The sequence below is a fragment of the Aquarana catesbeiana genome, linkage group LG01 (genome assembly GCF_042186555.1).
Source record: "Aquarana catesbeiana isolate 2022-GZ linkage group LG01, ASM4218655v1, whole genome shotgun sequence".
NCBI classification, from domain to species: domain Eukaryota; kingdom Metazoa; phylum Chordata; class Amphibia; order Anura; family Ranidae; genus Aquarana; species Aquarana catesbeiana.
In genome coordinates this window covers 281,926,959-281,952,280 of record NC_133324.1, presented here as the reverse complement: position 1 = coordinate 281,952,280, position 25,322 = coordinate 281,926,959, and positions in this window count along the sequence as shown.

Sequence of the window (25,322 nt, the reverse complement as noted above, 5' to 3'; positions counted from 1 at the left end):
GGGGGAGGGGTATCTGGAGATTGAATTTGGCCCTCCTGGAAGACGAGAGAGTAAGACAATCCTTTGAGGTTTTTTTCAAGCACAGGAAATGATCCTAGACTTTTGCAACAGCAAGTCAGAATGGTGGGAGCTTGTTAAACAGCGGACTGTTGGGCTTTTCAAGTCCATAGGAAGAAAGAAGCAGCAAGATAAGTATATCACCTACCAGCGTTTGCGGAGGAAACTTGACCGTCTTGTTTCGAATGGGGGAGATTCTGGGGCAATCTCTGAGGTGAAGCTCCTCCTTAGGAGACATCAATATGACCGGCACGCCTCTTTGGTTGAGGAGAGGGATTACGGGAAATACCATTCGCCTGACCCTTACCAGAACTGTAAACAGAGCGTAGCAGTTAAGATGGTCAATGGTCTAAAGGGACAGTACGGGTTCTCTGACGAAATCTAGGTTAGAGATCCTGGAGGTTGTCAGGTCATACTATGCCGATCTCCTGGGAGGAAGGAACCTTGATCGGACAAGGATGTTGGGTTTTTTGGACTCTACACCAGGACTGGGAAGTAATGTTCCTTTGATGAATTTGACAGACAAAATCACTGCAGATGAGGTAATCCAGGCTATTGATAAACTAGCCATCAAGAAAACGCTAGGGCCAGATGGTTTGGCAGCCGAATTTTATAAATGCTTTAAGACGATCCTGGCTCCCTACCTTGCGGAGGTCTTTAATGACTGTTTGAATGAGGGTTCTCTCCCTCCCTCCATGAGGCAATCTGCAGTGATCCTTTGGTCAAAGGGTAAAGATCCTTCGATGATTGGGAATTGGCGCCCCATTAGCCTTCCTAATGTCGATAGAAAGATACTGGCAAAGATTTTCTTCTGGTTAATATCACCAGTTGCAGGCAGTTTGTTATCCCACCACCAGCACTGTTCAGTCCAAAGTAGAAGCACTTTCTCAGTGGTGTTAGCTGTCCGGGAGGCCTTGGAGCATGGTAGGGCTGCTGGTTGGGGTAAATTTTTGCTGACATTGGATCAGGCTAAGGCCTTTGATTGGGTTAATCATGAGTACTTGTGGCTCCTTCTTGACAAATATGGCCTGGAGGGGGGTTTCATTGATTGGCTCAAGATTTTGTACAAAGGGGCTGAAAGCTTTCCTCTGGTAATGGTTGGGTCGGGCAGCCCTTTGCGGTCGGCTCAGGTGTGCATCAGGGGTGTCCATTGAGTCCTCTGCTATATGTGTTTGCAATCGACCCCTTCATTAGAAGGCTAGAGAGTGGACCGTTGTGTGGGGTACCTTTGGGCATCGCTGGTGAGCCTCCTTTGAAGGTTGTGGCCTATGCTGATTATGTTTCTGTTTTTGTCTCTGGGACTGCGGAGGCGCAGGAGGTGGTCTCAGTAATAAGACAGTATGCAGAGGCATCAGGTTCAAAGGTCAACCAGGACAAGTGTGAAGCTTTCTGGATGGGTGACAAAAAATTTGAGTTCTAGGCATTGATCTCGGCCCAGGTGACTATGGTCATGCAAATTGGGTGAACAGGCTGGAGAATGCTGATGCCAAGGTGGCAAGCTGGAAAGGTTGGCAGCTTTCCTTGAGGGAAAAGGTTGATCTGATCAAGACTTACCTGATTCCGATTTTTCTGTATATCAGTTTTGTTTGCGTTTTGCCAGTTTCTCTCTATACCAGGTTCTATAGTTGTTTCTTCCAGCTGTTATGGGGGAACAGAATAAACCTTGTCAAAAGGAATGTGACTTACCTTCCTAGGCGGGAGGGTGGTCTAGGGATGATCAACCATGTAGTCTTTTTCTCTCTGATGTTTGTGAAGTATAATCTTGGTAACATGTTGGCAGAGAGACCGCCTGGGTGGGTTGGTATTTTCCAGTCCTGGTTTAGGCCCTTTCTGCGAGACTGGGAAAATGGTGGGCCAGTGAAAAGCCTGAGGGTCAAGCATGATAAGCTCCCGGCTTATGTTGCCCCGTGTTTGAAAATGCTTTGGGAGTGGCAAGTAACAGCAGGAGAAGTCAGATCTCTTCCAAGGAAACTTCTTGAGAAGCGGATCATGAGCTCTGCTTTTTGCGAGCCACTGGCCTTGAGGGATTGCCCAAGCCTGGTTTTGGGGGTGGGTTTGTGATTGATTAATTTGGAGAGAATCCCAATGAAGTTTAGAGATCAGGCTTGGCTTGCCTTTCATGGAAAACTATATGTGAAGGGCAAGTTTCTTTCCATGAGTGATCGGGGGGCTGCCCGAGAGTGGAGTGTGTAGGAGTGGTGGAGTCCTTGGATCCCTTTCTACTTCAGTGCCCTTTTAATATAGAGGTGTACAAGAGGGTGGGGAGGGCTCTGGGTATACCCTTCCTCCCCCATATGAGTTATGCAGAGTGGGTGTATGGGGCATTCCAGACTCGTCGAGATTATGATTTGGGAACACTTTTTTTAGTTAGTCTAGTAGTCCGTTATTTCACCTGGAGTACACGGTGTCAGGTATCCTTACGGAGTAAAATCCTCCCTGTCGAAGTGGTGATGCAGTACATTCTGGGTGAGGTTGGGAAGATTCAGGGTCTTGAGAAAGGCAGGTGGCAGCAGGAGGCCTGGATAAGGGCGTGGAGGAATATCAGGACTCTGTAGCTGCTGCCTGTCTATCTCAGGGTGTGCGGCTTTTCTTTGTATTCTTGTTTCACTCCCCTAGACTTTCAAGATGAAATATATTTCTGATAAAAGGCTCCATGCATGGTGACGGTGATGTTCCTTAGTCTGGCTCTCCCGTAGGGATTGTGTTGTGCGCAATTTGGTTTGTATCATTTATTATGTTCTTGTTTTGTATAATCATATTCAATTATTTTGTAAATATGTTTTATTTATTTATTATGGTTTTATTGTATATAAGTTGTTGTTTGTAAGATTTTTTAATAAACAAAATTAACCCCTCATAATGGACACAGCAGGTGTACAGACACGGAAACTCAGCACAGGGTACAGTTTTACTAACACATGTCAAAGTTGCAAAATTATGTTCAAGTATTTTTCTACCCTCGACCTTAAAGGGGTTAAGTCTTGCTTTAACCTCAGAGAGAAATTAAAGTGTTTGTAAACCTGTGACATTAAATATGAACAAAGCATATCCCTCTACACTGAGTACTTGTCTTAATCCAGAGCAATATGTGTAATTTCTGTCTGCTACCTCATTCCTCAACTACAGTATCAGCATGAATGAAGAAAAACACAGAAGATACTGTTCTAAGGTCTGATTTGTACGTTCTGTCTGACCATTTGTCTAGGGGGTGATATGCTGAAGATAACCATAACTCAATTTTAAGTGCTTTACAAAGTTCTTTCCAAAATTTGGACGTAAACTGCACTCCTCGGTCAGAAGTTATACTCCGAGGAACCCCATGCAACCGTAATATCTCTTTGATAAATGCTTGTACAGTCTCTGAAGCAGGTGGTGTTCCAATTATTGGTATAAAATGGGCCATTTTGGATAGCTTATTAACTATCTCAAAAATAGTGGAAAAACCTTCAGAAGTTGGGAGTTCGACAATGAAGTCCATGTTAATCATCTCCCAGGGTTTGCTAGGAATGGGAAAAGTCCTTAACAAACCCCAAGCTTTGGTCTTGTCCCCTTTGCTCCGGATACAGATCTCACAACTCCTCACATATTTTTGGCAATCAAGTCTCAGGCCTTCCACCAGAAGGATCGTTGTAACAGTTCCAAAGTCTTACGGATCCCAAAATGCCCTGCCAACGGGTGGTCATGGCATAGATTTAAGGTTGACTGGCGCAAACTTGAAGGTACAAAAACTCTTTGCTCATGGAAGAACAATCCATCCCGTTCTTGCAACTGGAAGTCCTGCGGTGGTCCCTCCTGCCTAGAAGCTTGTTTTACCACTTCAATACCAGGCACTTTTGCACCTTCCCGCCCAGACCAATTTTCAGCTTTCAGCGCTCTCACACTTTGAATTACTCAGTCATGCTACACTGTATCCAAACAAAATTTTTATCATTTTCTTCTCACAAATAGAGCTTTCTTTTGGTGGTATTTAATCACCGCTGGGTGTTTTATTTTTTGCGATATAATCGAAAAAACAGCGAAACTTTTGAAAAAAACACACTTATTTTTAGTTTCTGTTGTATAATTTTGCAAATTAAGTCACTTTTCTTCATAAATTTGTGGCAAAATGTATACTGCTACATATCTTTGGTAAAAATAATCCAAATTAATGTATATTATTTGGTCTTTGTGAAAGTTATAGAGTCTACAAACTATGGTGCCAATCACTGAAAATTGATCACATCTGATCCCACCTGATGTACTGAAGGCCTATCTCATTTCTTGAGACACTAAGAAGCCAGGAAAGTACAAATATCCCCCAAATGACCCCTTTTTGGAACATAGACAGTCCAAGGTATTTACTAAGAGGCATGGTGAGTTTTTTGAAGTTGTAATTTTTTCACACAATTCTTGGGAAAATTAAGATTTTTTTTTTTTTACACAAACTGGTCATATTAACAGGTTATTTCTCTCACACAGCATATGCATAATTGCAACTACACCCCAAAATACATTCTGCTACTCCTCCCGAGTATGACGATACCACATGTGTGAGACTTTTACACAGCCTGGCTATATACAAAGGCCCAACATTGAAGTAGCACTTTCAGGCATTCTACAAGCATAAATTGCACATATCCTTTCTCAACCACCTATTACACTTTTGAAGGCCCTGGAGCACCAGGGCAATGGAATTGTCCACAAAATGACCCCATTTTGGAAAGCACACACCCCACCGTATAATCTATGAGGCATAATGAGTCTTTTGAACGGTTCATTTTTTTCCAGAAGGTTTTGGAAAATGTGGAAAAAAAATGAAAATGCATTTTTTTTTACACAAAGTTGTCCATTTTTAAGATATTTCTAACACATAGCATGTACATAGCAAAAATGACACCCCAAAATACATTATGCTATTCCTTCTGAGTATGGTGATACCACATGTTTGAGACTTTTACACAGCCTGGCCACATACAGAGGCCCAACATCCAAGTTGCACCTCCAGGCATTCTAGCAGCATTAATTACACATATCATTTTCTGACTACCGATCACATTTTTGAAGGCCCTTCATATTTCACACAGCAGGTACATACCAAATAACAAAATATTACATGTGGTTTTAGAAGTGCAGTGGTCCACAGAGGAGAGCATCGGTCCAGGCAGCAGGCAGGAATGAGGTCAACGACAGCAAAAGCAATCTTCCAGGCAGCAGGCAGGAATACTGTCCATAGTTCGTACAGGCAGAGATACTGTCAGCACAGCCAAAGCACAGCCAAAGTACAGGTCCAGGTAGCAGGCAGAGGTGTCCTGGCAGAAATACTGTCCAAAGTCAGTAGAGGCAGCAGGCAGATATATGGTCAATACAGCCAAAGTATTGGTCCAAGCAGCAGGAAGAAACATGGTCCATAATGTCATGGGTCATTACAGGCAGCAATATGGTCAGCACAGCCAAAGTATGGGTCCAGGCAGCAGGAAGGACCATCAAGCTTAGGGCCAGGGGGACAGGGGTAGAGGCTTCTCCCACCCAAATCGCTTTGAAGCCTCTGGGCAACCAGACCCTGTTCTAGGAGCACAGAAAACGAAAAACTGTTTTTCTCTACTCAGAATGCTATTCTGAAGCCCCTCACATATGTGAGACCCCTGTGTACTGAAGTAGATGGCCAAAAGATCAGTCCAAGTGGCAGGCAAAAACATGGTCGATTAACAAGCCAAGGTCGGTGCACGTAGAAGTCAGAAACATAGTTTAAATTGGCAGGCAGAGGCATCGTCGGTAAACAGGCTGAGGTTGGTGCACGTGGAAGTCAGAAACGTGGTTTAAATCGGCACGCAAAGACACCGTCGGTAAACAGGCCAGGGTCAGTTAATTAACATGGTAGCAGGCAAATGGGGAAATGGCAGTCTGTTAATAATAAGGAGAACTAATATTGGATGGATGTATGATAATTTTTGAAGCAATCTCTGATGCACAGGCCAGGTTGGGAGGGACATTCTGGTTGATAAATAGGGCTGTAGCATCTGATCATTTAAATCCACCCCCCAACCATGTACATATTATAATCGTGGACACATTCGGGCTTTACAATGGGGCCGCCTCTTCTTTGGATCTCCACCACGGTGTCATTGTGGATGGTAGAGAGGATGTGGACATCTTTCTTGTCCCTCCACTTCATGGCCAACACCTCCTCGTTCCTCATGAATGCCGATTCTCCGTTTTGCAATTTTTTTGTCAACAAATTTTGTGGGAATCCCTTCCGTTTTTTTTTTTTTAAAGTACCGCAGGCCGAGGTTTTTTTACTATAAAGGTGACGAAAAAGGGGCAGGCTGGTATAATAGTTGTCGACATATAAATGGTATCCTTTGTCGAACAGGGGGTATGCCAGCTCCCAGACAATTTTATCACTGGTTCCAATATATGTGGGGCAATCATGGGGCTGGAGCTGGGAGTCTTTGCCTTCGTAGATCCGGAATGTGAAGACATATTCAGTGTCTCAATCGCATAATTTATTAAATTTCACCCCATACCTGGCTCTCTTGCTTGGTATATACTGCTTGAAGTGCAGTCAGCCAGTGAAATCTATGAGGGACTCGTCCACACAAATTTTTTGGTCTGGGATAAAAACGTCTCTAAATCACTGGGAAAAGCAATTGATTAGGGGGCGTATCTTGTACAATTCATCATGGTTGGGATGATCTCGGGGAGGGCACTGTAAATTGTCATTGAAGTAGAGAAAACGCATAATCATGTCGTATCTTGTCCTGGACATGACAGCGGAATATATCGGCACGTGGTGGATGGGGTTGGTGGACCAATATGTATGGACTTTGTTCTTTTTTGTAAGCCCCATATTAACCTCCCTGGCGGTATGATTATTTCTGATTTTAGGTGCTGAAAGCGGTACAATTATTTTGCACAGAAATTTGGCGTTTTATAGTGTAGGCCTGTAATTCTTAGGAATAGTTCACTTAAATCTGTCCAAACAAGAGTCTAGTAGGCATCCCGGGTATGATAAAGTTTGAAAAACGAAATAAAAAATTATAATATAATAAATAACTATAAATAATTATAACAAATAATAATATAATAATAATAAAAATTATATAATAATGTAATCAAATCAAAAACACTGAAATTTGCTCAGTTGCAGAATTGTCGCCTTTGTTACTTTTAGTGTTTGGTGACGGATTTCCCCACAAATCACTATCGATCAATTCTGCGAGTGATTCTAATTTATTATCGCTTTTTTCTAGCTGCTCTAAAACCACTTTTGATGTAAAGAGACAGTTTTGGTTGCTATGGACAATCTCCAGTTTCCTGGCAGAAAGAACAGTTTTATATATATAAAACTGCATGCAGGACACTGGGCAGACCACTAGGGACCAAGGGGGATGTGTAGTTATTTGATACAGTACTGTAATCTGTAAGATTACAGTATGCTGTATCTATACTATGTGTTTCACTTTTGAATTTACCGCCGAACTCCGTCCCCGTGCGTCGCAACGCTCGCAGGGAACGGAGCTCGGCACTGTGAATCGAGCGAGACACAGCGGCTCGCCGATCACAGCGGGGAGACATCGCAGGATCCAGGGGACAAGGTAAGTATGCTCTTCCTGGATCCTGCGATGCAAGCCCAAGTCTGGCTCGGGGTTACCGCTTTTGGTATGAAAAATCCAACCCGAGCCAGACTCGGGAATACCGCCAGGGAGGTTAAACGTAAGGCCCAAAAATAATTTAAATTCGTCCAGTGTTAGGCGTCGCCATTGGAACATGCGGGCATAGGAAGAATTGGGGTTGACAGCAATAAATTGGGATGCATACAGGTTAGTTTGATCCACCATATTCTGCAGCAAATCTTGTGGGAAAAATAAACAAAAATAATCAAATTGAGAAAAATTTGTAGTGTCGGGCTGCACACCTGGCTGTGCAGTGAAGGGGGGATGATAGCGGTTGGCAGGCAACCATAAGGGGTTTGCCAGGGCATCGGGAAGGTAGGACTGGGACTGGGTTCTTCAGGTTGGGTGTGTGATTCCAGTACTTGTACTGGGCTCCTCTTCCTGGGGTCTGGCGCTGCTGGTGGTGGGCAGATCTCCTGATCTTGGTCCTGATCTTGGTCCTGATCTCGGTCTTGATCTCATTCTTTTGGGAGGGACGGTTTCCCCTGAGGACTCGGACTCCGATCCACTATCCTCCACTGGCTCATATTCAGAACCAGAATCAGATGATGGGAGCTCCCCGCTGCTCTCATCATCCGACATGGTAAGAAGGGCATATGCCTCCTCAGGTGTGTAAACCCTTTGCGACATTATGGTAATGCTTTTTGGTGGGCCTATGTAATGGTACTGCTGGCGGTAGTGGTGGTACCGATGTGGTATTAGTGGCGGGCCTGTGTGGCGGTACCGATGGCGGCACGGGTGGTGGTGGTACCGATGGTGGTACAGGTAGCAGTACGTGTGGTGGTGGCTGTACGGATGGCGGTACTGGTAGCAGGCCTGTGTGGAGGGCCTGTGTGGTGGTATAGATGGTTGGCCTGATGGCGGTACCGATGGCGGGCCTGATGGCGGGACTGGCGGTGGTACCGATGGCGGTACTGGTAGCCTGTGTGGTGGTACCAATGGCGGTACTGATAGCGGTGGGCCTGTGACAGATGGGCTGATTGATTGACAGATGGGCTGATTGATTGACATATGGGCTGATTGATTGGCTGATTGACAGATGGGCTGATTGGCTGGGCTAATTGATCAGATGGACTGATTGACAGATGGGCTGGGCTGTCTGACAGGTCCTCTTTATTGGGGGGGGGAGTCGTGTTGTGCACAGTATACAGACAGAACACTGATATCTCACTTACTGATCCCTGCTTCTCCTCACACGATCGGTGTGTGAGGAGAGAGCAGAGATCAGATGGTAACTGCTCCTCTGTGTTTACATTTGTGATCGGCTGTGACATTGACACAGCCGATCACGTGGTAAACGGCCAAATTCAGTGGCTGTTTACCGTGATTGGGGAAGCGATGTGTCTGAGGGACACATGCCGTCCCCGATCGCCGCGCTGCGCGCCCCTGTGGGCGCGTGCTAGGGGGTTATCCTGCTGGACGTCATATGACGCCCAGTCAGGATAACACAACCACCGCCCGGCTGTCATCTGCTATGGGCCGGGCGGAAGTGGTTAAGTTGTAACACCAAATCTCCTTGCAGTAACAAAAAATTTTGTGGAGAGAGCATGGTATCAGGTTGGGTAATTTCTTTTTCTTCCGGAAACATACGTGACAAGGCGTCAGGTTTCCCATTTTTAGAGCCTGGTCTGTAGGTTATATGGAATGTAAATCGTGAGAAAAACAAGGCCCACCTGGCCTGACGAGGCTTTAGGCGTCTGGCTGTATGGAGATATTCCAGATTTTTATGATCAGTAAAAATAAGGATTGGGTGACTTGCTCCCTCAAGCAGATAGCACCATTCCTTCAGAGAAGCTTTGATGACAAGTAACTCACAATCTCCCACATCGTAATTTTTCTCTGAAACGCTAAGTTTCCTAGAGAAGAAGGCCAAAGGGTTCAGGAGAGATTTAGCGCCTTGTCGTTGGGATAAGATGGCTCCCACTGCGTTCTCCGAGGCATCCACCTCAAGAACATAGGATAATGCAGGATCAGGGTGTTGTAAAATTGGTGCTGATATGAAGAGAAGTTTCAATTTATCAAAGGCGAGTTGCGCTGCTGAAGTCCACTGAAATCGGGTGTTCTGCTTAGTAAGCTGAGTGATGGGGCTGATGATGGCTGAAAAGTTTTTGATAAATTTACGGTAAAAGTTAGCGAATCCAATAAATCTCTGGGTTCCCTTTCGGTCAGTTGGCTCTGGCCACTCAAGGATGGCACTAACTTTTTGTGATTCCATTGCGATGCCTGATTGAGATAATAAGCCCCAAGAACTGCATTGTTTCTTTCTCAAACTCGCATTTTTCTGCTTTTGCATATAACTGGTGTTTTCAGAGACGGCTGAGGACCTTTTTAACATGCAGCCGGTGTTCCTCTATGGAAGGAGAGAATATGAGTATATCGGCGAGATACATGATCATGAAGAGGTCGAGAAAGTCTCTAAAAACATAATTGACAAGATGCTGAAAAGTAGCTGGGGAATTACATAGCCCAAATAGCATATCTAAGTATTCAAAGTGCCCAAAACGGGTACAGAAGGCCGTTTTCCATTCATCCCCTTTCTGAATTCTCACCAGGTTATATGCACCCTGTAGGTCGAGTTTCATTAATACTTTTGCTGCTCTGAAGCGCTGGAAAAGTTCTGGAACAAGTGGAAGGAGGTATCTGTTTTTAATGGTTATTTTGTTTAATTCTCTATAGTCCACACAACAAAAAATATGCCAGCCCCAGCAGGCGATGTGGATTGACAGATAAATCCCCTTTCTAGGTTCTCATCAATGTATAGGCGCAACGCCTCCAGCTCAAGTTCTGATAAAGGAAAAATTTGTCCAAATGGGATCTCGGCCCCGGGTAGCAGTTCGATCATGCAATCTTATGCAATCTTATGCAATCTTATGGCCGATGGGGTGGCAAAGTCTCAGCCTTCTTCTTATCAAACACATCTAAGAAATCATGGTAAACAGGTGGTAAAGATGTGAAACTAAAGTCTCTGGTTGCAGCTGCATTAGGGGTGCTGTGGTGGTGACCGCTTGGGGAAAGCAGTGCTGCTGGCAGTAGGTGGTAGGGAACGACACCGTTCCAGAATCCCAGTTTATTTGAGGTTTGTGTGCTTGCAACCATGGAATCCCCAGAATGATGGGAAACAAGGGAGATGGGATGATGTCCAGATTTAAGTATTTAGAATGACCCAATGAGGTTACTGCCAGTACAAGTTTCTTGTGTGACAGGTCCTGACTTGAGGTTTGAGCCATTCGCTAGATTAATCTTTAAATGTTGCATCTTAGTTTGCAGTGGGACTTGATGTTGTTTAGCAAAAGTGTAGTCCATAAAATAACTGCAGGCTCTGGAATCGATAATAGCTTGGTTTTGGATGCTCCTCCCTGATAACTGCAGAGAGAGTGTCAGCAGAAGATGAGAGGAGATGTTTTTTACAGGACAGCTGGAAGCGTCAGGCAGCTGGGCAGTCTTTTGTGGCCTTATGGGGCAGTTGCAGAGGTAATGACCAATGCCCCCACAGTAAAGGCATAAGTCATTTTGCCGGCGTCTAAGTCTTTCTTTGGACAACAGCGGTGAACGGGTAAGTCCCAAGTGAACAGGTTCCATTGTGAAGGAGGATGGGGGGCGAGGTGTGAGTGCAGGTGCCGCTGAGGTCCAGGTAGGTTGAGTATTACCAGATTTTTCTGTCATTCTCTCTTGGAATCTGCGATCAAGCCGGATGGCAAGCTGGATTAAATCTGAGAGCGTCTTTGGTAGATCTAGTCTGGCAAGCTCATCTTTCAGAGTTTCGGAAAGTCCCAGGCGGAACTGATATTGCAAGTCTGCATCATTCCAGGCAGTGTTGGAACTCCAGTGACGAAACTTAACCACGTAGTCCTCCACGGGCTGAGATCCCTGCCTAAGCGTGTGTAAGTTAGCCTCTGCTGTGGAGGTTCATTGGGGATCATCATAGATCTCAGCCATGGCTGTGAAGAAAGAGGTAGTTGATCCAAGGACCGGACTAGTCTGTTCACGAAGGTGATGGGCCCAAATCTGTGGTTCTGCCCGCAGGAGAGAAATGACAAAACCCACCTGAAGGTGGGAACAGAAAGTGTAAAGGCAAGGAGTGGCATGAGTGCCGGGTAGCTGGCTGGTGATGTCCCCTCCGAAGGTGGGTAGAGCTCGCAGTCACGGTCCGGAAGCAGGAACCGGAAGCAGCTGGGCACCAGAGCGTAGACAGGAGCAGAACCAGGGGAAGAGCAGTAGTCAGCAAAAACCAGGCAGCAGGGCACCGAATCAGCAGGCCAAAGTAAGTTCAGAGGGCAGGCCAAGGTCGGGTAACAGCCGGGCAATGCAGTACCAAGTCAGCAGGCAGATCAAGTCCAATAAACAGGCCGAAGTCAGGATACCAGGTAACAAGTAAAGGAGCAAGCAGAGGGGAAGTCCAAAGATGAGCTGGGTCATACACGAACAAACAGGAACAGTGGATCAGGACTTGGTGGTTCATGAAGGAGCTGAAGATCATCCAGCACTTGTTTGCAGTAACAGAGCAATTTAAATAGGCCACTTGGCGCCAAGTGCTAATTGGTGTGCGCGCACCCGCACACTCGTTCGCGCACCAATGTGCGCACGCGCTCATACCCGTGCGGAACTGGCATTGTGGGCATTCTGTTGGTCCTTTGCTCATAAATATTAGCACGGGTGCAATGTGTGCGAGCATGAGCAGGTATCCGCACTGGCCTTTTGCTGGTGGAGGTCCAGTTTACCTTACACCAACACTAAACCCCCCCCTGCTCATCTGTCCCACCACTGTAACCCCCTGCTCATCTGCCCCATCACTGTACCCCCCCGCTTTTCTGTCCCACCGCTGAACCCCCTTTTCATCCCTCCCACTACTGTAGCTCCTGCTCATCTGCCCCACCACTGTACCCCCTTGCTCTTCTGTCCCACCACTGTAACCCCACTGCACATCTGCCCCATCAATGTACCCCTTTTCTCATCTGCCCCACCACAGTAACTCCCTGCACATCTGCTCCACTGATGTATCCCCAATGCTCTTCTGTCTCACTACTGAATCACCTTCTCATCTGTCCTAACAATGAACCCATCTGCTCATCTGCCGCACCACTGTAACCGGCTTTCTCATCTGCCCCACTAATGTACCTCCTGCAATCTGTCTCACCTCTGTACCCCCTGCTCTTCTGCCCCACCTCTGTTCCCCATGCTCATCTGCCCCACCAATACACCTCCTTTCACATCTGCTCCACTGTTCTACTCCCCTGCTTTTCAGTCCCACCACTGACCCCCTTCTCACCTGCCCCAACACTGAACCCCCCTGCTCATCTGTCCCACCACTGTAACCCCCTTCTCATCTGGCCCAACACTGAATCCCCCTGCTCATCTGCTCCCTCACTGTACCTCCTTGCACATCTGCCCCACCGCTGTACCCTCCTACTCTTCTGCCCCACCTCTGAACCCCTCCTGCTCATTTTCCCCACCACTGTACCCTCCTGCTCATCTGCTCCACCACTGTACCCTCTTCTCATCTATGATATGCATGATATGCAGAGTGGTGAAATTGAGCAGAGATGAAACACATTTACCTGTCCTGGCACACTCATCCTGCTGATCCACCTCTCGCATCCAGCCCACATGCTTGTATGGGATGTATGGGATGTCTGTGATGTATGGGATGTCTGTAATGTATGGGATGTTTGTGATGTATGGGATGTCTGTAATGTATGGGATGTATGTGATGTATGGGATGTATGTGATGTCACATACAAGCATCTGGAAAGGATGTGCAATGATGAGCTCAGGTCAGGGGCATTTTCTGAAAGCAATGGGCCTGTGTGCAGGATCATAAGTTGGGCGCCCGCAACTGAGAAAAAGTGCGTCTCTCTGCGCCACAGAAAAAGTTGGGTGTGATTTTCATTGCGCTGAATACTGGAACACAGATTGGTAGTGGCAACCAAGCGAGTCATCTTTCTCCAGATAGTGGATGGGGCTAGCAGGACTGTGATTGGCTTTAGCAGTGGCCAAGACAGTCCTCCTCCTCCTGGAAACAGCCCCCCCCCAGCAAAACTGTTCCCAATCTCTTCCCCATCACAAAAGCTGACGATCGCAGCTACAGCAAAGTTAAAGAACCAAACAATGTTTCCCATCTTTTCCAATGTGTGGGGGCACAGTGCCTCCCCCTCAATGCAAGTGCGGCATGAGGAATTCTGAAATTGGAATGCATTAGTGTCTCACTGACACCTCCCTGCACTGCTCTGCTGATGGGGAGGGAGTTGAGCGTAAGCAAAAGAGGCTTTGCGTGCAGCTTGCAGCACCAGTGCCGGACGTTACCTACTCCTGTGCTACATTAACAACATTATTTGGGTGGAATTAAAGTGTAGGCATGCAATACAAGCATATTACATCTATGCATGGAACCAAACCAAAGTTGCTGTACAAACTGCTTAAAAAGACTGTGTTGAAATGGGTGTTTTAAGGAGGTGATCAAAAATATTTACATACAGAGACACATCCTTCTTCTCTAGACATATAAGATCCATAGACTCCAGTTATAAGATCAGGATCTTCCTAACAGAAACACCCCACCATGTCTCTGATCATCCTCTTCCTCACATTGATTTTATCTTGTTCTGGTAAGGTAAAAGTATCTATATGGGTTTATTACACAAGGACATTCTTCATCTCTTCTTTCTATAACATTGTCCTGTTCATATTTCAGGTTCTGTGGCTCAGTTTACTGTCACTCAGGATGCTGCCATGTCTGGGTCTTCTGGTGAAAGTGTCCGTTTGACCTGTAGTCGGAGTGGAGGATCAGTAGCTGGGGATAACTACCCCTCGTGGTACCTACAGACACCTGGAAGTGTCCCTAAGCTGATAGTTTATAGTAGTAGTAGCAGCAACCAGAATAGCAGACCCTCTGGAATATCAGATCGGTTCTCAGGCCAAATATCAGGAGGATCAGCCGTTCTGTCCATCAGTAAATTGCAGTCTGAGGATGAAGGAGTTTTTCACTGTGCTCTCTATGGTGGTAGCGGTAGTAATAAGTGCACAGTGATATATAAGATAGCAACTCAAGACATAAACTTGACATGCATTATTTATATCAGACACCAGAGGCATCAGTGTTCTTTATATTTTCGATTTTTAGTAATTCAATAAAATGTAAAGCTGTAAGTATATGTAAAACCAAATAACTGATAATAATAACAAATTGTTATAAACCCATCAGATGTGTCTTTGTTAATACCAGTAGCAGGTATACAGTATACATTCATTACTCTATGATCTGTAAAGTACCTGGCCAGCTTAATAATGCATTCAAAATGCCATCTGAAATCAGACACAACCCAAAGGAGTGCAGTATCATGAAGATATAGAGAAATGCTAATATTCAACTTATGTATAAAGAAAAATAAAGCATTTACAAATTTTAGAGGGTTTTTTGCAGCAGTCACATGACCACTCTCTTCTTTTTCCTTATCTGCTGAGCATGGACTGTGGAGGGAGAATATCATTAGCAAGAGTAGTGGCGGCCCGTCAATAGGGGGTGCAGGGGCGCCGCCCCCCCAAAGCTAGTGATAAACAATAAAAAAAAGTCCCATTCAGGCCGGGTTCACACTGGTACGACAAACGCTTCCGACATTGGGAGCTCATGTCGCATGACGTGTGAAAATCAATTTTTCCCTATGGGAGCCGTCTTAACTGGTCCAACACAAATCAGTCCAACTTTGAAAATGCTCCCTGTACTGCTTTGGTCCGACTTTGATCCTACTTCAGCCCATTGACTATCATTGAAGTCGGATCAAAGTCAGATCACCGTCTTGCATGATCTGACTTTGGCATGCGACTTGTGCTCTGATGATCTTGAGGGGGAACTCCACGTCAAATTTTAAATAAAAAACCGGCATGGATTCCCCCTCCAAGAGCATACCAGGCCCTTGGGTCTGGTATGGATTTTAAGGGGAAGCCCCTACGCCGAAAAAAATGCTAGGGGTCCCCCCAGACCCTTATCCGAGCACGCAGCCCGGCCGGTCAGTAAAAGGGGTGGGGATGAGCGAACGCCCCCCCTCCTGAACCGTACCAGGTCGCATGCCCTCAACATGGTGGGGTGGGTGCTTTGGGGTAGGGGGGTTCCCTGCGGCCCCCCCACCCCAAAGCACCTTGTCCCCATGTTGATGAGGACAAGGGCCTCTTCCCGACAACCCTGGCCATTGTTTGTCGGGGTCTGCGGGTGGGGGGCTTATCAGAATCCGGGAGCCCCCTTTAATAAGGGGACCCCCAGATCCCGGCCCCCAACCCTATGTGAATGAGTATGGGGTACATCGTACCCCTACCCATTCACCTGGGGGAAAAAAGTGTCAATAAAAAAACACACTAGACAGGTTTTTATTAGGCAGCTCCGGGGGTCTGTTCTGACTTGGGGGGTCTCTTCCGACTTCTCCGCTCTCTGGTTCTGGTATGGATTTTGGGGGGACCCCCATGCCCTTTTTCAGCGTAGGGGGTTCCCTTTAAAATCCATACAAGACCCAGGGGCCTGGTATGCTCTTGGAGGGGAAACCTATGCCTTTTTTTATTTCAAATTTGGCGTGGAGTTCCCCCTCAAGATTCATACCAAACACAGTGCCTGGTATTGGCGGGGATCCAAGTTTGATTCCTGTTCATTGAAAGTCGGACGTATGTCGGCTTCAAGTCGCAGGGCAAAGTCGGATCCAAAGTAGGACGGCTGTCGTGTCGCACCAGTGTGAACCCGGCCTAAGTGTGTGTGGGCACCGGACACACAGGTGTCTATGGAAAGCATGACGTTTCTGCAACCATGTGATTGCAGCTGGGAAGCTTGATTGTCTTCTTTTAGCTTTTCCTCGATGCGCAGAGCCCTGCAGCCTGAACACTCCCTCCATACAATTATTCTGTGTGTGGTGGTTTATAATTGGTGGAGCCGTGGAGGATGTAGGGCGGTGTTTTTTGTTGAACCGCTTTACTTCCTGTTTCGCTGATCAACTTGTCCCGGTTCCACCAGCCAGCCATGGGACACTCCTGTACACCTCCCAGCCTGCTGCTACTGAGCCCGGAGAACACACAAATTGGACAATGGAGTGCCTGGGGGCGATCACTGCCCAACCTGCATACAGGTAGGTGGCCAACTGACCATCCATCCTCTGCTCTGTCCAGGGCCGTTGATAAGCGGGGGGGCCTGGGCTGGGGGGGCATCAATTCATCCAGAGGGAGTCTGTAGCTAGAGGGGCTATTTTCTCTATTTCGGCTCCTATGCGGATTTACACTGGCCGCATTTGCCGATAGTGAGATTAAAGTCCCGGCTCTCTCAGTCCCTGTGCTGCTGGTGGAGGAGTAACTCGGCTCACACACTAGGAAAAAGGGGAGGGAGAAAAGAGAGAGATTTCCCAAAAAGAATTCTTCAAAAAGGAACTATTGGTATTCACAAAAATACGTTTACTTTATTGAAAAATTTCCACATAGTGACATAATTAACGAATTAAAATAACCAACCTCCACCACATACATATAAAATTAGACAATTGTCTAAGGATACAGGTGGCCACCCCAAACAGACATGCAAACCCCTCTAATATCATGTTCAAAGCCTTCCTCTAATATCATGCACAGCTATTTCTCTGTGTTACATCCTATTATAAGCACAAAGTGAAAAAAGATTAATGGGCAGCAGGGCAGTCCATTTAGTAATCCTAGTAGATTGCTAATAGATGTAAGGTCAGACCTTTAGGACGTCCGGCCGGTAGCTAGGTTAATAAAGTCCGCTGGAGGTATCAAACAATACCCCCAGTAACATAGTTCACTTAGGTTTAGACAATAGGTTAATACAGATGCATCCACCTGCAATGACAGACCTGAGTTGCCCAGTTAGCACTAGCAGCTGTGGACTGGCTAATGGATCCTATAGGAGAAATGTGGTAATAATAGATTATTTGGATAACTCCAAGTATATATTGGAAAGGTCTCACCACTTGTCCTTCTATCCAGGATCTGTCTCATCCAAATTCCTAGGTACAGCTGTTTTCGGCTGGGTTATGGTCTCAAGAGGTGGGAGGGCATATTCATCCCGTATTCGCGTGTCTCCTATGCATGCTGAACAGCGTGTAAACACATTCAGGCAGCTATAGCGTGAGCAAAGGTCTTGCGGGTCCTTGCGAGAGCTCACAGAGATGTACACCGGCACAGGGGGGGGGGGGTATAGGTAGTGGCTCGTCCGTATCTTCACAGTCAGCGTGCTGACATCATGCTAATTTTCGTCTAATCTTCTAATTTTGTATGTGGTGGAGGTTGGTTATTTTAATTCATCAATTATGTCACTATGTGGAAATTTTTCAATGAAATGAACTTTTTTTTGTGAATACCGATAGTTCCTTTTTGAAGAATTATTTTTGGGAAATCTGTCTCTTTTTTTCCCTCCCCTTTTTTCTTGTATGCTTAATTAAATTCAGAGAAACAACACCTAGCTGGTTGATTATACTTAATACCCTAGGTGACGGTAACCTATGACTATCATTTGGAACTATTTTATTGGTTAAAGTTCCCACTATAGTCCTACTTATGGGGATGTAGCTGGCCTTGTCTTCTTTTATTTATATTTGTTTTGTTGGCTCACACACTGCCTGCCTCCTTCAGTAAGTAGGTGCTGAGGGAATCAGCATCAGGAGAACGGTGGCAGGTTCAGGGCAGACACAGGGAGCTATAGGTCCGTGCAGCGGGCAGAGGCAGCACTCCATGTCCACCATCCATCTCCATGTGACAGACAGCAGTGCACATGGAGGGATCACTGGAAACACACAGAGAAGTCCAAGTACAGTACATGCTGCAGGGCCAGGACTGGGGGGGAGGAAGGGGCACCTGCTATGCTATTGTCACTGTCCTGACTGCTGCTACAGCAACACCTTTTACCTCCAACTTTACTCCCTCTCTCCGTGTACTACAAGTCTGTACATCTTCCCAATCACACCGATCCTCCTCCCTCCTTCACTTTCTGCTATTTGCTCTCCCCTTAAATGTATCTTCACTGCTCACATTCTCTGCAATCATTTAGGCCGGGTTCACACCTATGCGAATTGGATGCAGTGAAGATACACATTCACCGCATCCAATTCGCATAGCGGCAGAATATAACCGACCCTGTATGGAGCCGGTTCACATGTCTCCGGGGCGGCTGCGGAGTGTATTGCACAGGAACGCTGTGCGTCTTTGCCTCCGTTTTAGGTCCGAATTCAGGCAAAGATTCTGCCCTGATTCGTCCCTGAAACGGAGAACATGGACGGACAGTGTTGCAGTGCGATCTGCGGCCGGTTTAGGTGTGAACCGAGCCTTAAGGTGGCCATAGTAGGAATGAAATAATAAAAGGAATCATCTATTCTACGGCCACCTTAAATGAGTGCAGAGAATTTACTGAGCTGCTGAACAGTTAAAAGAGATAAAAAGTAATCTGGGATGGAAAGGCAGTTAATATGTGGACCCTACAGAGGAATGCCCAAATCTGAGACCACACTTGTAAAGAAGACCTTAGGGGCTCATTCACACAGCTGGGTTGGGCAGTACAAGGAGGCAGTTGGGCTGAAGTTTTACTACTCCTGACCACCCCACCTAAAAAAGGAGATGCAGCCACTCAATGCTGTTCAAAGGCAAAAAATTAAATGGCATGTCACCTTGAATAGGATGCACTACAGCTACCCTGCAAGTGTATGCAATGAACATGGCTGGGGCATTGCGGGTCTGCATTTTCAGAGTTAAATCAGGCAGTGAGTAAATGATATATTGCCCCCTCACTGCTTGTCAAACACCACAATAGCCACCCATCCAAATCATCCCTTAAAGTCCTTTTAGCCCTACTTTTTCCCTTCGAGTTCCCCTAGAGCCATTTAGTTTCATGCATTTCAACAGAGCCAAGTTCCCCTCCTTCATCTCACTGACATACAGTAGATGCCAAATTAGTCCTTCTGAGATTGACACAAGTGACACAGTATGATTATCATGATGACATGATGATGATTATTGAAGGATAGTGAAATGCATCCTTAGGCCCCTATCACACAAGGGGGACTCCATTTTGTCAGCGGAGGATCTATCCACTGATTCCCCACTGATCAGAGCAGAGTGGACAGATGACAGGTCCATGTCCACGCAGTTTATGCGGAGTGGCCACGGATCGAGCCAACTCTTCTCTATGGGCAGTCGGGTGTAAATGGACTCCGCTGTCTGTTTACACCCAACTACTCTCCGATCCGCCTAGACATAGGAGGACATATTTCCTTACATTTTTTATTTGGATCGCATTGTAGGCAGATGAGCAGGATCAGGGGGTGGGGTTGGGGGCCCCATCAGGTATGCTGTACGGGGCCCCATGATTTCTAACAGCAGCCCTGAGGCCAGGGCATATTACTGCTGCTAGGGAAGAGTGGATGGGCTTAGTTAGTTCTGATGTGTTTACCTGGTGCTGGACTTCAAATCTTCCAGAGATGTCATGCTGTGACTCGGAGCATGGTGCCAACAAATAAAAAGTGGATATGTCAGCAGGGCTAGTGCAGTGGGCTACCATTGGCATTACTGATGCACTGCATCACTGGTAAGTGGGGACCCTCATAATGGGCAGAGCAGGTGTACAGACCTGGGAACTCAGCACAGGGATGGTGAGAAAATGCCATTCTGCTCCTTGACAGTTAGGTGTGAGGTTGCTAGTTCCTTAGCTCCTGTGCTTCCAGAGACCAGGGGCTAGAGTTGCTTCTCTGCCCCAGGAGGGATGCTGGATCCTGGGGAGGACCCTGGGGCCCCCTGGATGGGCCTGTGGAAGATTCTGGGCCTGCCCAGAGGACTGTTAGCAAGCTGAAGTGGATTAAGAAGGAAGAGGAGAAATTTTTGGTTTTGATGGCTAAATTCAGAAAGAAAAAACACATTTGTGCCAAAGTGTACAGCAAGAAGAGACCAGCTCTTAGGCCTGAGTTGAAGGACTTGGAACAAGCTGCGAGGAAGCAGAAGGAACTGGTGAGTTCTCTGAAGGAGAATAGCGGAATATTTAAAGAAAAATATAGGAATGAGGAGTGATTTAATCGCATGAGGAGAGGAGCCGCTACCTGCATGGAAGGTGACCCAACCAGTGAGGAGATGTAGGTACCGACAGAGTCAGCAGAGAGTGAGAAAGTGAGCCCGGATGATGAGCCCAGCTCTTCAACACCTCAGGAATCTGCTGAGCGCTCAATGGCGGAGGCCTCTGTCCCCCTCACTCCCCAACAATATGGAACATCTGAAGAGGTTGAAGGTACTGGCATGCTGGAGTTCATCACTAAGCTGGAATCCTCTCCGGATGCAGCTTCCCCGGATGGTGATGAGGACTTGGACACCATTCCTCGCCCTGTGGAAGAGAGGCCTGTGGAGAGAACAAGATCCACCATGAAGTCTGCAGCAGCTGAGGGGAAGTCTGATCCCACCGTCAGCCATGAAATCACAGAGGTGACAACCCAGCAAGCACAGCGTGCAGGATGGTAGTGGTAGTGATGGTAGTGTGAACTTTATTAGTGACAATGGGCTTGCTGAGGGTTGTAGTCCTACAGGCAGGCAGCCCAGACCCATAGACAATGCACAGTCTGATATACCTGCTGGAAACAAAACCTCAGATTTAAATGTTACTGGTGAGAGTAATTGTCAGCTTCTGGGGAAGGAGTCTGCAATGTGGAACTCCATGGACAATACAGAGACTTTGCCTGAACCAGACACAGCGGCTGTTCCTGTAATGGTGGAGGAGATGCTGGGTGCAGTAGTGCTACAACTCTCCAGGAGTCTGCAGTGGACAGGATTGTGATTGATCCCAGGAGAGAAGCTGTGTGTTCAGAGCAGGGAGAGAGGGCGGGTCCTGCCTCTGCTAATCAGAAGAAGGGAGAGCATGCAGGGAAGGAGCATGGAAATGGTTTATCTTCCTCCCTGTTTAAAAGGAGGAATGTCGTTCAATTAATATGGGAGGGCGGTGGAATCCCACCACATAGGAGGGCAGTGGTGGATAAAATTCTGTAAATGGGGTTTTGGCCCTCAGATATCTTCGCCCTGATCAGTCCGGCAGGTTCATATGAGTATGATTTGTCCTTTATCCGTCTGGAGTCTTTGGACATATTTTGGGAGAAATATGAACACGTGTGTAGGGGCCTGCCGGACTGGAAAGGGCTCATCCCCAAGCTAATATCACGCCAGCCCCTCATTAAAATTGTCACAGTTTTGGTCAGCAATCAGTCCATGCCACAAGGGGATTTAACTGTATGGTTGAGGAGGTATGGAGACGTCCTGAGCCCCCTAAAAAAGATTTTGGACGATTGGGGACTATGAATGGGGGGATGGTCTGTACAGTTAAAATTAAAAGCAATTGATAATGTCGTCCAGCATCTGCCATCCTCAGCTTTCCTGGGGAGGGAAAGGCTGACCATCTTCTACCCAGGCCAGCCAAAGTTCTGCAACAAATGTGGAGATAGAGGGCATTTTGCATCCTCCTGTCCAGTGATGAAGTGCTCTCTATGTCAGGGTATAAGACATTTGACAAAGGATTGTAACATCATCAGGTGCAATCTGTCCTGAGGCAATGCACAACAAGCCTGAGCTTTTGAGAGAGTTCTTCCGCCTGGGCATGGAGGATGCTTCCAGTCTGTGGTGCCCCAGTCTGTGCATTTACCTAGTGTGCCCGTGTCTTCCCAGTCTATGGTGCCCCACTCTGTGCGTTTATCTAGTGTGCCAGTGTCTTCCCAGTCTGTATGTAAGGTTTCAGTTACTGAGAATGTGTCCAATCCTTCTGTGTCTTCTAAAATTGCAGAGGTGCTGAGGCAGGTGCATCAAGTGTGGTGCCAGTCCTGTTAAGGATCATGGGGTGCAGAGGAGAGGAGAGGATGGTGAAGAGGCTGGCCTAGTGGTAGATAAGGGAAGGGAGTGTGGGGGGAGTGTGGTGCAGGGGAGGATAGGTGTGGGGAGGCTGTTGACTCCTGTTTGTCCAAGGGTGATATGGAGTGTTTGGAGGATAAAAGGAGGAGGGGAAAAATGAAGAAAGAAAAAGAGGTACAGTAACCTTAAGTCCTAAGGTTTTGCCTTTGGAAAATAAGTTTAAGGTCCTGTCAGATTATGATCAAGATGAATGGGACTCGTTGAGTTCTGCATCCTCTATGGATGATGAGTGCCAAGGTGCAATGAAGCACGCTGGTTCTCCAGGGAGAGGGAATAGTCAGGCTAAGAAATGGCTGCCTCAACTACCCTAATGGCAGTTCCCACTCCGTTAATAGTGGCAACCATTAATGTTGTCAGCTTAAGATCAGTAAGTGCTCGTCATATGGCCTTATTTTTGCTCAGCGAGTTTGATGGTGACATTTTGTTTTTGAAAGAGACCCATCTGAGTAGTCTGGCCGATATACATCTGGCAAAGAAGGAGTGGAGACGTGGTCCCTCATTTTGGTCTCTTTTGGCTGAGCCTTACGGCGGGGTTGCAGTCCTTTTTTTCTGGTATGATAACGTGCTGGCGGGTATTTGAGTTAGAGATTGGGAGATGCATGGTCTTGGACGTCTCTGTGAACGGGCAGGACCTGCGTCTGATTAACATCTATGGTCCCCAGACGAAGTGGGACAGGAAATGCCTCTTTACATAGATTAAGCCTTTTCTTTTTACAGCCCAGCAGGTTATCTTTGGAGGTGATTTCAACACCATTACTAGGTCTAAAGACAGGAGAGGTTTCAGAGATAAGCTGGGCTATGACACACTTTTTCTCAATGAGATAGTTAGGGAAGCAGGTCTGGTAGATGCGCACATTAGGCGCTGCCCAGACAGCATGGGGTTCACTTTTCAGCGAGGTAGTAGTCAGAGTAGGATAGATAGGTTTTTTTTTTTAAAAGGGAGACTCTGATTTTTTGGCACCTGTGTGTGGGGCAGTGGAGTTTTCCAATCAGTGTATTCTATCTGTGACTCTGAATGCCTCAGATGTGCCACCTAGGGGGAGGGGTATCTGGAGATTGAAATCGGCCCTCCTGGAAGACGAGACTGTAAGACAAGTCAATGGCCTGAAGGACAGTACGGGCTCTCTGACGAAGTCTAGGTCAAGGATCCTGAAAGTTGTCAGGTCATACTATGTCGATCTCCTGGGAGGAAGGAACCTTGATCGGACAAAGATGTTGGGTTTTTTGGACTCTACACCAGGACTGGAAAGTAATGTTCCTTTGATGAATTTGACAGATGAGGTAATCCAGGCTATTGATAAACTAGCCATCAAGAAAACGCCAGGGCCAGATGGTTTGACAGCTGAATTTTATAAATGTTTTAAGACGATCCTGGCTCCCTACCTTGCAGAGGTTTTTAATGGCTGTTTGTATGAGGGTTCTCTCCCTCCCTCCATGAGGCAATCTGCAGTGATCCTTCTGTCAAAAGGTAAAGATTAGCCTTCTTATGCTGCGTACACACGATTGGAAATTCGGCCAGCAAAAGAACGATGAGAGCTTTTGGTCGGAAAATGCGACCGTGTGTATGCTCCATCGGACTTTTGCTGGCCGTATTCCAGCCAACAAAAGATTGAGAGCATGTTCTCAATTTTTCAGTCGGAAAAAGTTCCTACCCGAAAATGCGATTGTCTGTAGCAATTCCAACACGCAAAATTCCTACGCATGCTTTGGAAACAATTCAACGCATGCTCGGAAGCATTGAACTTCATTTTCTCGGCTCATCGTAGTGTTGTACGTCACCGCGTTCTTGACGGTCGAAAGTTCAGCGAACTTTTGTGTGACCGTGTGTATGCAAGGCAAGCTTGAGCGGAATCCCGTCGGAAAAGCCATCATATCTTTTTCTGATGAGAAGTCCGATCGTGTGTACGTGACATTAATGTCGATAGAAAGATACTGGCAACGATTTTTTTCTGGCGATTATCACCAGTGGCAGGCAGTTTGTTATCCCGCCACCAGCACTGTTCGGTCCAAGGTAGAAGCACTTTCTCAGTGGTGTTAGCTGTCAGGGAGGCCTTGGAGCGTTGTAGGGCTGCTGGCTGGGGTAAATTTTTGCTGACATTGGATCAGGCTAAAACCTTTCATGGAGTTAATCATGAGTACTTATGACTCCTTCTTGACAAATATGGCCTGGAGGGGGGTTTCATTGATTGGCTCAATATTTTGTACAAAGGGGCTGAAAACTCTCCTCTAGTTAATGGTTGGGTCGGGCAGCCCTTTGTGGTCAGCTCGGGTGTGCACCAGGGGTGTCCATTGAGTCCTCTGCTATATGTGTTTTTCAATCGACCCCTTCATTAGATAGCTAGAGAGTGGACCATTGTGTGGGGTACCTTTGGGCATTGCTGGTGAGCCTCCTTTGAAGGTTGTGGTCTATGCTGATGATGTTTCTGTTTTTGTCTCTGGGACTGGGGAGGCACAGAAGGTGGTCTCAGTGATAAGGCAGTGTGCAGAGGCATCAAGTTCAAAGGTCTACCAAGACAAGTGTGAAGCTTTCTGGATTGGCGTGGAAGGTGAGAGTTCTAGGCACTGAATTGGCCCAGGTGACTATGGCCATGCAAATTGGGTTAACAGGCTGGAGAATGCCGAAGCCAAGATGGCAAGCTGGAAAGGTTGGAGGCTTTCCTTGAGGGAAAAGGTTGATCTGATCAAGACATACCTGATTACGATTTTTCT